General features: G+C 36.6%; 1 long non-coding RNA gene across 4 annotated transcripts in view; it reads left to right on the top strand.

Annotated features, from left to right (window-relative positions):
* The window catches only part of LOC103350594 (uncharacterized), a 647,925-nt gene that overhangs the window by 612,402 nt on the left and 17,203 nt on the right, over positions 1-18,320 (top strand). For 3 of the 4 annotated variants that reach the window (XR_016232321.1, XR_016232319.1, XR_016232320.1), the window contains exon 11: positions 18,138-18,201. The exons of the other annotated variant lie outside the window; for it this stretch is intronic. This is a non-coding gene — a long non-coding RNA (uncharacterized LOC103350594). The remainder of the gene's footprint in view (positions 1-18,137; positions 18,202-18,320) is intronic. 4 annotated transcript variants of the gene reach the window in all.

The following is an 18,320-nucleotide window of genomic DNA, read 5'->3' as shown; positions in this document are numbered from 1 at the left end:
GATCTTTATGTATCTTTACACCAGTTCCATTGTCTGGATTACTGTTGATTTATAGGAAATCTTGAACTCAAAGATTCCAAATTTATCAAGTAGTTTTGGCTGTTCTAGGTCCTTGGCATTTCCCTATAACTTTTTACATTAGATTGTCAATTCTCCCTCAAAATGTAGCCTGTAGAATTGTTAACTTATGTTATTAAGTACTCTGATCCATTAACATATCACATATAACATAACATATAACATATATATATATAACATATCTGAATTTATATAGAACTTCTTTAATGACTAAATGGTTTTAGCATTCACAATGCATAGTTCCTGTAGTTTGCTAAATTCTAAGTATTTTCTGATTTTGAATGGAATTGTAAATAACTTAAAAACTGATTTCCACTGGTACTGTGGCATAGTAGGTTAAGCCTCTGCCTGAGGCACCTGCATCCCATATGGGTGCCGATTCAAGTCCTGGCTGCTTCTCTTTTGGTTCATCTTTCTGCTATGGCCTGGAAAAGCAGTAAAAGATAGTCGAGGCGCTGGGACCCCTGCACTTGTGTGGGAGTCCTGGATGAAGCTCCTGATTCCTGGTTTCAGATCGGTGCAGCTCCAGCTGTTGTGGCCATTTGGGGAGTGAACCAGAGGATGGAAGACCTTTCTCTCTCTTTCTCCCTCTAACTCACTGTCTGTAAACCTACCTCTCAAATGAATAAATAAAATCTTAAAAAAAGACCTCAATTTCCTATTGGTTGTTGATAGCACATATATATGCTACCGATTTTTATATTGATCTTGTCATGTTCAATCTTCTTGTACTCACATATTTCCGAGTAGCTGTTATGTAAATTAATAGCTTCTACATGTATGATCATATCATTTTATAATTAAAACAGCTTTTATAATCATTCTCACATTTATATCTTTATTTAGTATTAGTATACTCCAGGACAATATTATGTAGAAGAGTTGAGTACAGAGATATTTTCCTTGTTTCTAATGTTAGGAAGAAAATAGTCTCATCCTTCCATGTGATGGGGTTATTATAGATGGCCTATATCAGAAGAGAATATTTCATTCTTTCATTCGATACTGAGATATTATATCATAAATGGATGTTGAATTTTGTCAAATGGGTTTTCTAAAATGATCTTATAGTTTTTTCTATATTATGTTAATGTGAATTATGATTGATATTAGAAAGCTAAAGGGTGCATTCCGGAAAAACACCATATGCTTACAATGTATTCCCTTTTAAAATAATAAAAGATTCCTTTGCTAATATGTGATTAAGATTTTTGTGTCTAAATTCATGAGGAATATTTGAGCTTCCCTGTAATGTTTTTTGGATCAAGGAAATTGTACCATCAAAAAATGAATTAGGGAATGGTCCATTCTCTTGAACATTCTGGAGTGATTTTCATAGGACTGGTGCTATTTTTCCAGAAATACATGATTGAATTAATCAATGAAGCCATCTGAACTAGATATTTTATTGTGGAATCATTTTACATTATAATTTTCCTTTTAATTTTTGCATAGGTACTTAGATTTTTCTTTTTTCTTTTTGAGTCATTGGATACTTTTAACTTTGAAGGAAGTTGCTTATTTAATTTTAAAAACCATATTGGCTTAAAGCTAGTCATAATATCATTTTATTGTCCTTTTAATGATGATGAAATTTAAATCGATGTCCATTTTCCTTCCTGATATTGTTAATGTATGTCTTTTTTCTTTGATTCACTGTATTGTTAGTATTTTTTCCTTGTCAGGATTCATTATGCATTTTGTATGTTCAAATGTTTCTTAAATTTGAAAAATTTCAACATCATATTTCTTTAAGGATTTATTTATTTTATTTGAAAGTCAGAGTTACACAGAGAGGAGAGGCAGAGAGATGGAGAGAGGTCTTCCGTCCGATGGTTCACTCCCAAATGTGCCGATCTGAAGCCAGGAGCCAGGAGCTTCTACCAGGTCTCCCACGCAGGTGCAGGGACCCAAGGACTTGGGCCATCTTCTACTGCTTTCCCAGGCCATAGCAGAGAGCTGGATTGGAAGTGGAGCAGCTGGGACTAGAACCGGTGCCCTTATGGCATGATGGCGCTTCAGGCCAGGGAGTTAACCTGCTGTGCCATAGTACCGGCCCCATCATATGTTTAAATATTGGCTCTATCACCATCTCTTTCTAGGACTTCCATGAGAAAAAATCTTTACACTTCTTGTTGTCTCACAGGTCAATGAAATGCTATTCAATTGTTTTACTTTTCCCCACTGCGTTCATCCTAGCTAGTTTTCATTGTTGATCCTGTGATGTAAATTTTTCATATAAGACTGTCTGTTTTCCATCCCTACATATTCTATTTTCTTCTTTGTAAATGGTTGCTCTTAACCCACATTATGATTATATTTTATTTTAGGTAACTAGGAAGAAAAAGCCTATAATAGCTGTGTGACTGTTCTTATTTTCTAATCCCATCTTCTTTATCATTTTCTGCTCTGTTTCTGTTGCTTAATTTTTCTCCTGGCTATGTGTCTTATTCTTCTGTTTATTAGTTTGTCAAAAGTTTTGATTGGATACTGGATGTGTAATTTTACTTTGGTGATGGTAAATGATTTTTGGTCTCCTTTAAAGAATGGTGGCCTTTTTTTCTTAGAGGGCAGTAAAGCTCCCTGCAATCCATCTTTCTCTTTTTTGAGATCTGTTTTGACTTGTCACTGGATATGCCTAGTGCAGCCTTTACTCGAGGTATGCTTTAACCTCCTTACAAAACATGGCTTTTTCGACATCTGTTGGATTCGGGGAGTGATCAGTAAGAAGTTTCCATTTTGGCTGGAGCAAACTCAAAGGATTCCCGGCTCTGTGTGAGCTTTAGCAATCATTCAGCTTCTAACTCCTAGCCAATGTTTGCCTGTTCTCAGGAGTTTGTCCCATGCAAAAACATCTTGGTATTCAGCTCCATCTCAAGGGACTTCATTGACTTTTCTACTGTTCCTTTTTCTCATAAATCCCTCCTCTTTGGGATTTTGATTCACTATTTCCTCCCTTCTCAGACTTCTTAAATGCCAGTCTCTTCTCAACTTGCTTAGACAGTTATGATATGCAGAAAATCAGCCCTCCTAGTCCAGATTCTGCAACATAAATCCAGGTAGAAATCTAGGGAGATCACAAGACTCATCCCGTTGGTTTCATTGCTCTCAGGGATCATAGTACCACATAGGATGTAGTCCAATGTACAAAAACAGAAGTGCAATGTGCTCTACCCAGATTTTTTTCTTTTTTTTTTAATTTATATAAAGGGAAACAATTTCATGTATTTCATATGCACAGTTTTAAGAGCATAATGATACTTCCAATTGTTAAAGGAAGGGTAGAAAAGTTCACATTTTTATTTCATCATGGAAGCAGAAACCACTCTCATCTGGCTCCTCCTCCTCCTCCTCTTCTTTCATTTCCTTCATCTACTTTTGGTGCTGGTATTGCTCCTGGTAAGAACATTTATAAAGTATTTGATGTTTTGTAGTGTTCCGTTTTTTATTTTTCTTACTGCATCTTGAGATTCAGTCTTGGAATACCTATTTTTTGGTTGTTGTTGTAGGGCTCAGATTACTTGCAATGAAATTGGTTTCCTGGCATTGTGGGGTGGTGGGTAAAGGCTCCAGCAACACAGCATTCCATATGGGAGCCGGCTGGTGTCCTGGCTGCTCCATTTCACAACCAGCTCCCTGCTAGTGGCCTGGAAAATGTAGTGGAAGATGGCCCAAGTGCTTTAAATCTTTAAAAAGAAAAAGAAGAAGGCTTCCTGATCCCTAACTTATGTGAAAATGGTGAGTTACTAAGTTTTATATGTATATATAATATTTAAGATTTATTTTATTTATTTGAAAGGTAGAGTTGTAAAGAGAGAGAGAGGTTTTCCATTTTCTGGTTTACTCCCCATATGTTGACAAAGGCCAGGGCTAGGCCAAACAAAATCCAGAAGCCAGGAACTTCTTCTAAGTCCCTCATATGGGTGGTAGGGGCCCAAACACTTAGGCCATCTTCCATTGTTTTTTTCCAGGCCATTAGAAGGGAACTGGATTAGAGTGGAGCAACCAGAACTCAAATGGGCACCTGTATGGGATGCTGACATTTAGTGGCAGCTTTACCAGCTACACTACAATGATGGCCCCTAAATGATATTTTAATAAATCTTACTTATAGCTGATTAAAATATAAAACAGGACATTTTATAGCACCCATGTTTCTGTCCAGTAAACTTCTTCAGTGTTGATTGCTGTAGTCTGAATGTTGGTGTACTTCTAAAATGTATGTGCTGAAATCTTTACCGCAAAGGTTTTATTATTCAGAAGTGGAATCTTTGAAGTTGATAGGTCATGGAGCTGTAAATGAAGCTTTTATAGAAGACTAGTTTCCATGTATAAGAAGTCCTAGATATTTCTCACTCACTTCTACCGTGTGACAACACAGCAGTCCACAGTTATCTCTGGGCCAGGAAGTGGGCCCTCAGCAAGTAACAATTCTGCCAGTGCCTCGCTCTCGGAATTCTCAATCTTAACAGTGTAAGTGTCTGTTCTTTATACACCACTCGGTTTATGTTAATCTGTTATAGCAGCCCGGATGGGGGAAGTCATAGATTGTAAACAGTTTGTGTTTTGAAAATATAATAGTGGCTATGATTTTACTATATGCCATTCACTTGGAGATAAATAAGTACAGCAATTTGCTAAAGCTGCCATGACAAACCATTACAAATTTGGAATTTTAAACTTAGAGAAAGTTGCTCTCTTACATGCTGCAAGTCCAAAGTCTGAAATCCAGTCCTCAGCAGGGCCTTGCTCTCTCTGAAGGCTCAAGGGGAAATTTCTTCCTGTCCTGTCTCAAGCCTCTGGTGGTCTCTGGCATTCTCTAATTGAATATATATAAAAGAACATTATTCCAAATAGGGTTATATTCTGAAATTTCAGGTGGATGTATCTTTTGGGGACCACAATTCAACCTATTGTAACACTTAATGAAAACAGTGTCATTTAATACCACCTTCTTGAATTTCATGTTAGAAGTTGACCAAAGGCTACGACTGGGAAATCCAACGTTCCAGGAAGTGACCATAATACCATGAAATAAAACATTTCTCTCTTTCCAAATATTTTTACTAGATTCCTTGTGCATCGGTTTATACTTCATGCTATAACAGTCATAAAAGAATGATACAATATTCTCCCTTTGGTAGAGTTACTGGTTTTCCAGAGAGATAAATCATGAATACACATACAAAAAATGGAACTCAGTTCAAGAGAGCAAATTAACAGATGTCCAAAGGCAGTAATTGAGTGGTTGTAAAATGGAAGGGATCCATAAATTTGGAGAATAAAAATGTGAGGTCTGTACTGCATTGAAAAGGAGAAGGAGCTTGGAACATGAGGTGCAGAAGGCAGGACATTCCAGTTTGTTAGTACACAGGAAAAATGCAAGTACACATGGAATAAACATTGCTTGCAAAGATGCCTACAGACCACATGAGGGGACTTCAAAATGTACACGGAAAATGGAATTAAAAGATAAGTACTTTGGTACAAAAACAACTCTAAATTTGAAATCCAGGTATTCTATGCATTTTCTACAAACTTTTTGAATGCCCCTTGTATGTAGTGTTAATATCTCCAAATTAGTTATTTCTGGAAATTGAGGAAAAATGAGAAATACAAACTTGTCACTCTATCTTCACAGTGAATATTTCTAATACAATGAAAACAGCTTAACTAGTAAACTGTAATTGATTGTATATCTTCATTCGCCTTTCTGGTTCTCTTCCAACTCAAATCACAAGACTATGAATAACCAAGGATCTTACACGTTTGTATGAAGCATTTTATAAAGTCCTATATTATGGAGCATAACAAGGGCCTCAGGAGAAATATCACAGCAGTAACTGGTTGTGATGGGAGAACCACCCCAGAGCTATGATATTTAGAGGAAAAACAAAGAAACAAAAATTTTTCATACTTGCTAGACAATCTTTCTCAGAAGCATCTTCTCTCCATTAAACAATAAAAACCAAGTAGAGGAGAAAGTATGAGTGAACACTGGTTCTGGAGAACCCTTCTTGATCTACTCTTCCCAAACCCCAAGGTTATTCTACTTCTCTCCATCAACCAATCTTCCTAAAAGGTAATAAACATAAAAAAATAAAAACACAGAAACACATCCAATAGGAATAAAGGCTCCCAGAGGCCTGTGTTTCCCACTCCACTCAGATAATGACAAGAAAGATCTTAACAGCCTAAGGAAGAGCCTATGTGAAGGCTGAAAAGCACAAGTGTGAAAATCATCTTTGGATATGAAGTGGAAATCAGCTTATCCCATGAGGCTAAGGATTGTGTTAAATGGATCCTACTCCCGGCTTGAATTTTAAAGAATCAGATACTTCTACCAATGTTGCTGTTGCTTTTATGGCTAAGTTGACGCAATGTAGGAGATAAAGCATTTAGGTTCGGCGGTTTAAGTAATTGCACATTTCAGGCTTTAAAACAGAGGTAGTCAATTTGTTTCTCTAAGGGGACAGATAGTAAATATTGTATGCTACAGGGACCATCATCTGTCACGAAGATGGAAATCTGCCATTGGAGCAAGAAGACAGCAGTAGACCACATGTAAAATAATGGGTGTGGGTGGGTTCCTGCAGGCCACATGTGGCCAAGTCCTGTTCTAAATTATTAACATCAGTTACCAGAGCTGTGCCAATGCAGGATTTTGGGGAAGTGGGAATGGAAATGGCTGATCCTAAAGTTTATTGTCAAAGAAGAAGGCTAAGCTCCAACCCACATAGCTTCTACTCATAAACAGTTCTTGAAGGAAAAGGTTTGCTGGCAAAGTAAAGAAAGCATCAGTGCAAATTCCATAGGCCTTTGTCCAACTAGACTGCTACATTCATGTTCTACTCCAGAGCCATTGTACAACTGAGAGGGCATACAAGATGCAGAGAATGTTTCCCTAGCAGAGGGGATGGTTAAGTGTCTTCTCTGAATGTGGGGGATGGAATTAATGTGTCACACAGTGAAATCACAATGTTTCAACGGTTTCAGTGAAATTGAAATCTGATCAGTGATTTCCAAGTAGAGCTGATTTGCCCCCGTGGGGCAATTTGAAAACATCTGGAGGCATTTTCTGTTGTCCTACGTTGGGAGGAGCTGCTACTGGCAACTGTTCGTGAGAAGGGAGGGACTGCTGCTAATTCCCACAATGCACAGAATAGCCCTCTACAACAAAGATTTATCCAGCCCCAAATGTCAATCGTGCTAAGGTTGAGACACCTGCACTAATGCTTTAAAAAATTCATCTTTTAGTGAAAATAATTGCCACAGAAAATATAAATCCATTTTCTGAAAGATTCTTAAATGCTCTCAGTGCATAAAAAAAAAAAAAAAAAAAAACCTCAGAGAAAAAGGCTTCCAAGTAGTTCACAGAAGGAACTTGTGAGAATATTGTGCTTTCAGCAAATTAATGCAGGAAGTAAGAGGATGGCTCCTATTTTAAGATCTGAGTGCAATACCCTTCAGAATATGATTTGAAATTCTTGCTTTGAAGGAGGTTGCTTTGAATTCAGCATGTTTTGTAGTTTATTATCTCTAACTGTGACACTGGATATAAAATGTTGAAGTATTTGGGTTTTCTATTATGTACATGATACAGTTTCAAATTACATCAAGGCTGAACAATTATTTACCTGGTTAATACTGAGGATTGGATCTTGGGAAGAGAGAGGCTTAAAATGCATTATAAAATAGGAGGAATGTATTTCTTGTAGAGTTGGAAAGAGATTACTGGGGCCTCGCCATTGCCTGAGAACTATGTGCTTCTCTGCCGGGAAATCAGGAGCAGAGATGAAGTTGAGGCTGGGCTGACAGAATCAGGCCAAAGTGTTCTGCTCTATTTTGATGTGTCTTAATATGGAGTTACTTGGATGAAGCTAAATCTATATAACTCTTGAGTCTGGGGAAAAGAAAATGACTTCAGTGCCCACAGAGAGTTTCCTCCAGTAGCTATGTTTGGTTACATGTATCAGTCGACGTTACCCCAAATAATCAGAAATTGTTATAAAACATACATAAGTTTCCAATTGTTCAATGATTAGAAGTTAAGAAATAGGAACCAACCAATGGGATTTTCACTGAACAAACAAAAACCAACTAAACAGCCTATTTGCAATACTAGAAGTAAAATTCCTGCTACTAATTAATGTATTTGAATGTAAAAACAAACTTTTGATTTATAGACGTTTCCAAGTACAGTTTCAATAATCACCAAGCCACTTTCTGCTGTTATTAATATCTTACATTATCTTTGTAATATCTTAAATTAGTGTGATACACTTGTCACAATTCATGAACTACTGTTAATATACTATTAATAACAAATCCATTTTATTCAGATTTTCTTAGGTTTTCTCTAGTGTCTTTTTTTTTTTTCTGTTCCAGGATCTCTTGCAGGATACCACATTTCGTCATTACATCTTGTTTTTTTTTTTTTTTTTTTTTTTTTTTTTTTTTTTTTTTTTGACAGGCAGAGTGGACAGTGAGAGAGAGAGACAGAGAGAGAAAGGTCTTCCTTTGCCGTTGGTTCACCCTCCAATGGCCGCCGCTGCAGCCGGCGCACCGCGCTGATCCTGGCAGGAGCCAGGAGCCAGGTGCTTTTCCTGGTCTCCCATGGGGTGCAGGGCCCAAGCACCTGGGCCATCCTCCACTGCACTCCCTGGCCATAGCAGAGAGCTGGCCTGGAAGAGGGGCAACCGGGACAGAATCCGGCGCCCCAACCGGGACTAGAACCCGGTGTGCCGGCGCCGCAAGGTGGAGGATTAGCCTATTGAGCCACGGCGCCGGCTTAATTACATCTTGTTTTGATGGTTTTGAGAATTACTAGCAAGCTCAGACATCATATTGATATCACGTAGCCTTGATATAATTTCTAAAGATTCCAACTTTATCTCTCTTTTCTTCCGTAAATACACAACCTTAGTATGATTATGAGAAAAACTTCTGAAAATACTTGACCAGTAATTCTTAAAAGCCATTGAAAACAAGAGTCTGATAACTTGTAACAGTCCAGAGATGTTTAAAAGATGTAATTAAATAGTACTGGCCAAGATTTAATAAATATTGATTTGAGAGAAGGGAACATTGGGGAACTTTAAACAATTAGAATTTGTATATATTCAAAAATATTTATAGCAAAAAAACATTTAAAAATGTGTTGGGAACTATATTCAAGTATGTTTATTAGCTACTTATCATGAAAAGTAATTGATTGAAATTTGAAATTCTACAACAAAAACAAACAGAAGATAAGTAGTATTAAAACCCAAATTTGTTTCTATAACTTGGCTGTTGTTTCAGTATTAAGAGTTTAAGAAATTCAGTGGAACTGAAAGAAATTTAATAAAGTATAGTTTATAACTAAGAAGAAAATGCATTTGTACATAAGTAAAACTACAGGATACACAAAAAAACTGCATAATTGGCAAATAAAGCACAGAACAACAGTGTATTATATGTGTAATTGAAGTTCCAGAAGGAGATATTAGAGATGATGGTATAGAAACCCCAATAGTAGACTTAATGCTAAGGATTTTCCCAACTGATAAAAGACATAGAAGATCCAATAATAACTTCAAACGTCAGTTGTAGCACATATAAAAGAATATTGCTATTGCTGTTTAAAACCAAGTGAAAATTTCAAATACAGACGAAGTAAAAAAAAGTTTAGTGACTTCAGAGGAAACAAATGAAAGCAAAAACAGAACTGACTGCTCAACAGAAATGCTTAAAGTCAGCAGATAGGGGAATGTTAGGCTTACTCCTTCTGGAATATTGGCCAAAAATCCTGGAAATATAATTAATAAAACTTTACTTCAAAAGAAAAATGAAGTAGAAACAATTTGGGACAAATACTGAATTTGTCACTAGAAGACATTCAGTAAAGATGTATTTACCCCTTAAAAACACTCAGAATAGGGGCAAGTGTTGTGACAGAACTGGTTAAGCTGTCTGTGACACCAGAATCCCATATCAGAGTGCTGGTTCTACTCCTGGCTGCTCCTCTGCTTCCAATCCAGCTCCCTGCTAATGCACCTGAGAAGGCAGAGGAAGGTGGCCCAAGTAATTGGGGCCCTGAAGCCTACACGGGAGAACTGGATGGAGTTTTTGTCTCCTGGTTTTGTCTGGCCTAGACCTGGCCATTGTGGCCATTTGGGGAGTAGAGCTGCTGATGGAAGAACTCTCTCTCTCTCTCTTTCCTCTCCCCCCTCCATCTGTCCTCCTCTCTGTTGTTCTGCCTTTCAAATAAAATAAATATATCTTTAAAAATATAATCATGAAGGTAGATTGAGATAGGCAAAACTGAAAAGCAATAAAAAGTTTAAATATATGGATAAATGTATATAAATATTTACAAAAATGCATTTAATAATACTCATGACTTTTAGGGTATAAAGTACATAGCATGCAAAATATAAGATAATTAGGGTACATGATTTAGGAAAAACAAAATTAAAGTTCTAAGATCTTTTTTTTGTCTTTCTAGAAGTATCTTAGAATTTATATTAGATTTTAGAGCTAAAGTTCTCTATTTTGCAATCTCTATGACACACAAAAGAAAAACAAAATCAATAATAGGGAGCCAGTGCTGTGGCATAGCGGGTAAAGCTGCCACCTGCAGTTCTGGCATCCCATATGGGCACCGGTATGAGACCCGGCTGCTCCTCTTCCAATCCAGTTCTCTGCTAAGGCCTGGGAAAGCAATGGATGATGGCCCAAGTGTTTGGGCCCCTGAACCTGTGTGGGAGACCGGAAGGAGGCTTCTAGCTCCTGGCTCCAGCCTTCTGATCCATGCAGCTCTGATTGTTGCAGCCTTCTTCGGAGTGAACCAGTGGATGGAAGACCTCTCTTTCTCTGTCTCTCTCTCTCTCTCTCTCTGCATCTCCTTCTCTCTCTGTGTAACTGTGACTTTCAAGAAAAATAAGTGAATCTTCAAAAAAGATGTATAATAGACTTAGGGGAATGGAATAACAAAAATTATCCACTTTCCTAAAGATTCAACAAAAGCTATAGTAAATCAAATGAAAAATTAATCAACAGACTTGTATTTGTATTTCTAAACCAAACAAATGTGTATCATGTTGCATGTTTAGTAGGGCTCTAATTAAAATCCAAAGTTGTTGGGCGGGGTGTCTTGCAAGAAATGTAACTTTAATACAAATATGCAAAAGGATTGAAAGCAAAGGAATGAAGAATACTATACCATTCAAATAGTATTACATGAAAGAAAGCTGTTGTAATTATATTAACAAAGAAGGCTTTAGGGCCAGAGGTGTAACTAATGATAATGAAGACATTTCATAAGGATCAAAAATAAAGTACATCAATAATATACAGCAATTTTAAATTTGTATCAAAAAATTCAAATTATCTGAAGGAAAAACAAAACTAAAATAAGAAAGAACCACATTCACAATCATAATGAGAAATTTCAAAATCCTTTCAGTGATAAAGAAGCATTTGACCAAATATGGGGTCATGAAACTAATTTTAATAAATGTAAAAGAATGGAAAACTTACAGAATATGTTTTCTGATCACATTGAAAATCACCTAGAAATAAGAGTACAAGGTAACAAGAGGATTCCCATATATTTGAAAAGTATACAATATATTTCTAGACAGTATATGGGTCAAAAACATAAATAACAACTGAACACAATTGAAATGAAATTATCTTAAATTGAAAATAATAAAAAACCACATATCAAAACATGTTTTATACATTGATGATTTTTCACTGAGAAGTATATTTTGCCTTAAGTTCCCATATTAGTAAAGGAATAAAGTTTAAAAATTTATAATCTAAGTATTGAACTTACAAATGAAACAAATATGAAACATCTAAGGAAACATAAAGACTATGGAAAGAAAGGAATAATGGATATGAGAGCAGAAAAATGTCCATTATTCCTAGAGTAATTGTCACTTTCAAGATTATCTTAAATGAGATTGTTTAAAGACATTGTTAGGCCAGCGCCACGGCTCACTAGGCTAATCCTTTGCCTATGGCGCCGGCACTCCAGGTTCTAGTCCCGGTTGGGGTGCCGGATTCTGTCCTGGTTGTTCCTCTTCCAGTCCAGCTCTCTGCTGTGGCCCGGGAAGGCAGTGGAGGATGGCCCAACTCCTTGGGCCCTGCACCTGCGTGGGAGACCAGGCTCCTGGCTTCGGATTGGTGCAGCGCGCCGGCTGTGGCGGCCATTTGCAGGGTGTACCAACAGAAGGAAAACCTTTTTCTCTGTCTCTCTCTCTCGCAGTGTCTAACTTTGCCTGTCAAAAAAAAAATAATAATAATAAAGACATTGTTAAAAATAAGAAGTTCCATATAAAACTAAAAATCTTCATATTTTAAGAAAAATTCACATATGATAAAGATTAAAGACCTTAATTTCCATCTTAAAAACCACAAAGAAAGAACAGAAATGTATGGGATAAACAAAAAACCAAACCATAATATAGATCAACTAATCTAGATGTTTTTTATTTGACAAAACAAACAAAACTAGCAATCCCTTTACAAGGTGAATGAAGAATAAAATAAAAGAAAAACCATAAATATATAATGTCAGGACTGGAAAGTTAAAATAAATATAGACCCTATGGACATTTAAAGGAAAATAAAAACATACTTGTGACAAGTTTATGCTAATAAATTTAAAACTTCTAGGTGAAACTAAAAAAACTCCTAATAGTACACCATTTGTCAGTGGGTGTAGGAAGGAATAAAAATTTAAATACTCTTATGTATATCAAAAATCATAATCTATAATTAACCCTCCTCCCCACCACAACACATACAAACGTGCAGGCCCAGAGAGCTTCACCAGGAAATCCTACCAAAGCTGAAGTGCAAAATGCTGGTAATAACAAATATTGACAAGGATGTGGTGGTCTAAATGGATCTCTAGAAATGGATACTGGGAATTTCAATGTTTACATCCACTTTGGGCAACTGGTATTGCCTAGTCAAATTACGTATGCCACATTAAATTTATACCCAACAGAAATAAGTACATTTACTAGCATCAAAATATAGGTAATGTTCAAGTATTAAAATAACCTTGTAATCTGCCAGGATTACAGTGGATTTATCAAATATATCCAGCATGTTATAGTCATTAATTTAACATACAGCAGAAAACATTTAGAAAATCATGCATCAACACAAATGAATTTCCTAAACAGTTTTGAATAAAGTAATGCAGACAAGCATTAGCTTAAGTGACATATTTCTACTTTCTTGTCATTTTCTCTGTTTATTAATATAAAGAGAATTGATTTCATGTGGTCTATAAATACAATCCTAAGAATATAATGACACTTCTCACTCTTCCTCCCTCTCCCCTTCTTCATTTCTTTTTTTCCTTTTTTTGTTGGATTTTAAGATAGCTACTCCTGCTTATTTTTTATTTCCATTGACATGGAATATCTTTTTTCATCATTGCACTTTCAGTCTGTGTGTGTCTTTGTTGGTGAGGTGTGTGTCTTGTAGGAATCATGTCAATGGGCCTTGTTTTTTAATACATTCAGCTACTCTGAATCACTCATTTGTAGAATTTAATCAATTTGCATTCAGTCTTATTATTGATAAGTGTTGACTTGGTCTTGCTGTTTTCTCCATAAATATTCCTGTTGTTTGTTTTGGGCCTCCATTTTACTATTACTAGGAGTTTTTTTTTTTTTTAATTTGTTGCAATACTCACTTTTAATTTATTTTACAGTCAAAGGCTTAATATAGCACTAAATAAAAAGTACAACAAGTAAAAATTAGAAAGTCTATTGTTCAGGAGGAATATAGACAATTACTATAAATAATAATCAAATACCAAAATACTAAAACATATGCAGAATTAATATATGATATTAGAAGTAATGATAGCAAAGGTCTTTGAGGACCAAGTGATTAGAAAGAGCTTCTGCAATGTGCATGATGTTAGATTCTTTGGCCTGTATTATTCCTGCATAGATGTTTTCATTCTGGGATGAATAAATTATCTGTAATTTTTTGCAATTCTTACTGATCTTTAAAAGTTCATTTAAGAAAGCATTTTTCAGGATCGATGCTGTGGCATAGTAGGTTAAGCCTCCACCTGTGGCACTGTCATCTCATACATGTGCCAGTTCAAGTCTCGGCTGTTCCACTTCCAATTCAGCTCCCTGCTAATGGCCTAGGAAAGCACTGGAAGATGGTCCATGTGCTTAGACCCATGCACTCACATGGGAGACCTGGAAGAAGCTTGTAATTATTGGCTTTAGATTGGCCTGATTCTAGTCGTTGTGACCATCTGGGGAGTGAACCAGCAAATAGAAGACCTCTCTTTCTCTCTCTCTCCCTCTCTCTCTCTCTCTCTCTCTAACTCTGCCTCTCAAATAAATAAACAATTAAATAAATAGATCATTATTAAAAAAAGAAAACATTTTTCTTCAACAAGACTTTGTATACACACAATGCAATTCAGTTCCACTTTGTTTTTCCACATTATGTTTTGATTTTTGCTGCATTTTTATGAGGAAACATTTGTCACTACTCTACTTTTTTACTTCTCAAATTCTTTTTTTTTTTGGTTTTTTTTTTTAGTTTTTTTTTAACTTTTATTTAATGCATATAAATTTCCAAAGTACGATTTATGGATTACAATGGCTTCCCCCCCATACCGTCCCTCCCACCCACAACCCTCCCCTTTCCCACTCCCTCTCCCCTTCCATTCACATCAAGATTCATTTTTGATTATCTTAATATACAGAAGATCAGCTTAGTATACATCAAGTATGGATTTCAACAGTTTGCTCCCACACAGAAACATAAAGTGAAAAATAATAGATGATTTTTTTTAAATGATGATGAAATCAGAGCAGACCTATTGTCATGTTTAATCCCAGTGAGAGTCAAGTTGGGAATTGATAATTTTTTTTTTTACAGAGGATCAGTTTAGTATGCATTAAGTAAGGATTTCAACAGTTTGCACCCCCATAGAAACCCAAAGTGAAATATATTGTTTGAGTACTCGTTATAGCATTAAATCTCAATGTACAGCACATTAAGGATAGAGATCCTACATGAGGAGTAAGTGCACAGTGACTCCTGTTGTTGACTTTACCAATTGACACACCTGTCTATGGCATCAGTAATCTCCCTATGCTCCAGTCATGAGTTTCCAAGGCTATGGAAGCCCTCTGAGTTCTCCGACTCTTATCTTGTTTAGACAAGGTCATAGTCAAAGTGGAGGTTCTCTCCTCCCTTCAGAGAAAGGTACCTCCTTCTTTGATGACCTGTTCTTTCCACTGGGATCTCACTCGCAGAGATCTTTTGCCAGAGTGCCTTGGCTTTCCATGCCTGAAATACTCTCATGGGCTTTTCAGCCAGCTCCGAATGCCTTTAGGGCTGATTCTGAGGCCAGAGTGCTATTTAGGACATCTGCCATTCTATGAGTCTGCTGAGTATCTCACTTCCCATGTTGGATCACTCTCCCCTTTATTTACTCCATCGGTTAGCGTTAGCAGGTACTTCTCAAATTCTTTGAAACATCACGCAAGATCTTCTTCACCCATCTCAATGTACTGCTAATGTATTTAGAACTGTAACATTGATATGCCCAAGTATAGTTCTCTGTTATTAGTAGATTATCATTATACACTGTCAAATTTCTGCATTGTGTTGAAGTCATTCATTTTAAAGGATTAATTTCATTTTAAGGAGTTAATTATCACTGAGGTTTGTTTAACTTCTAAGAAGGGGTCATTAGAAGTCAAATGCTGGCAAATAGACCTTGCTGCCATTTCCCCTGCTTGCAATGATGGTAATCACAGAGAAGTCCAGGCACAGGCTAATCTAAAGAATGTAGAGAGATCCAAGGACATGCCTGAAGAACACTAATTTCTCTGCTTGTTTTTGTTGTTGTTGTTGAGTTGTAGGTGCAAGTCGAGTGCTTTTCCAACTGATAGAGAACACACTGAAGGGGATTATTTAGAAGGAAGAGAAAGGAGAGCAAAAAAGTGGTTTGCAGAGGCAAAAATTATGAGATGCTATTAGAATATTTTAATGGATTTTAATATATGGCATATGCTTAACACTTGTCATATCTTCACACAAAATATTCAGTATTCATTTTTAATATTAATAGTTGCACTTTTGGGTTGAATACATTTATCATCAGTATGGTGATTCCTGTTTCAAAGACAGAAGATTGACAATAAAATATGTCTGTGAGAAGCATTTAGTGTCCTTATTTCTACTAAAAAAAAAAAAAAGCACAGATATATTTCTTAGAAAGTATAAAAGTGAGATGGCTTGATTTTGAAACCCTCAGTTGTAGAAACTGTGTAAACCACAGAGATTAACCAGGGTTCAAAGGCAGTGAATAGATTTTTTTTGTTCCCTTTTAGTTCATAGCTCTGTCCCAGTTCTTTATTCCATGAATTTACCAAAGTTTATCCTTTAAAATTGTTATCAAACTTATTATGCCTCAAAATTATAGATACCAGACATAAAATTCCAGCTGATGGACTTTTAAAGAACTCTAACAGGACTTTTCCTAATGATCCTGGATTAACCGTATCCATCAAAAGACACAGAATATTTCAATTGAGGGCCGGCGCCGTGGCTCAATAGGCTAATCCTCCACCTTGCGGCGCCGGCACACCGGGTTCTAGTCCCGGTCGGGGCGCCGGATTCTGTCCCGGTTGCCCCTCTTCCAGGCCAGCTCTCTGCTATGGCCAGGGAGTGCAGTGGAGGATGGCCCAGGTGCTTGGGCCCTGCACCCCATGGGAGACCAGGAAAAGCACCTGGATCCTGGCTCCTGCCATCGGATCAGCGCGGTGCGCCGGCTGCAGCGGCGGCCATTGGAGGGTGAACCAACGGCAAAGGAAGACCTTTCTCTCTCTGTCTCTCTCTCACTGTCCACTCTGCCTGTCAAAAAAAAAAAAAAAAGAATATTTCAATTGACTGTCTGTGCATTCCTTATATTTCTCAACAATTCTTGGAAAACATTTCCAAAATCATTATTTTTTTCCAAGTGAATTTGTAATTAACCCATTTTTATTTAACCCAAATGTAAGAGTAATTACAAAAATTCAGAGTAAGCTTTTAAGTCCCTTAGGTATTAAAACTATAGATTAATAAAATTGGTAGAATATTTCAAGTTCACATATTTTATTTTTGTCTTGCTTTATTGCATTCATACACTCTCTGGGGCATTAAAGTTGGTTTGGATTTCATTGAGAGCTCATGTGACAAATCAAAGGTCTCTGAACTTTGCATCTTCTTGAAAATGTGAATGACATTGTAGTTTGAAATAATGGTTTATATCTACAAAATTCTTTTGTATTATAACTATGCTTTCTGAGATCTGACATTGACAGATAAATTAATTGATATTCAGAAGCATTTTAATTTGTTCTAGCTTTCTTAAGGGCAAACATATTCTTGGAAGACCTAATAATATGTTAAGTAATACTCATCCTTATAGTTTTACTTGAAATTTTAATATGTACATTCACCTTGTCATAATTTTACCTTTTCTACTTGTAATAACAGGCATGGGAAAAGGAAAAATCTATCCACTTCACGTAATAAGAAATAAATAGTTGGGGTTGGCGCTGTGGCACAGCAGGTTAACACCCTGGTCTGAAGCGCTGGCATCCCATATGGGCACCGGTTTGAGATCTAGCTGCTCCACTTCCGATCCAGCTCTCTGCTATAGCCTAGGAAAGCAGTGGAAGATGGCCCAAGCCCTTTGGACCCTGCGCCCGTGTGGGAGACCAGGAAGAAGCTCCTGGCTTCGGATCGGCGCAGCTCTGGCCATTGCAGCCAATTGGGGAGTGAACCATCAGATGGAAGACTTCTCTCTCTCTTTCTCTCTCTCTCTGCCTCTCTTCTCTCTGTGTAACTCTTTCAAATAAATAAATAAATCTTAAAAAAAAGAAATAAATAGTTCTCTTTGTAATATTTCGTGATAACCTCCTTACAATACATTAGTGAAAACTAAAGCATTGCTTATCCCATACCTATTATTAAATAAATTAAATCATATTTAGTTGTGATGTACTTTTCTTCCCCAGGTCCATCTTTCTGAAGTGTTGAATTTCTGCTTCCTGGCCATCCCATAAACATACATTACTAAAGGTACAGCTCTGGCTTCTCTTTCTATTCTGGGGCAATTTGTCACACACATGGCAGTGCATTTCATGACATCATTACATGTATATCAGCATCACAGATTTCCTGAATCTATGTCTTAAATC

This window comes from Oryctolagus cuniculus, chromosome 4, assembly GCF_051225735.1.
Source record: "Oryctolagus cuniculus isolate XC-2025 breed Fujian yellow rabbit chromosome 4, ASM5122573v1, whole genome shotgun sequence".
In the NCBI taxonomy this organism is placed as follows: domain Eukaryota; kingdom Metazoa; phylum Chordata; class Mammalia; order Lagomorpha; family Leporidae; genus Oryctolagus; species Oryctolagus cuniculus.
This window is presented reverse-complemented; position numbering and strand designations above follow the sequence as displayed.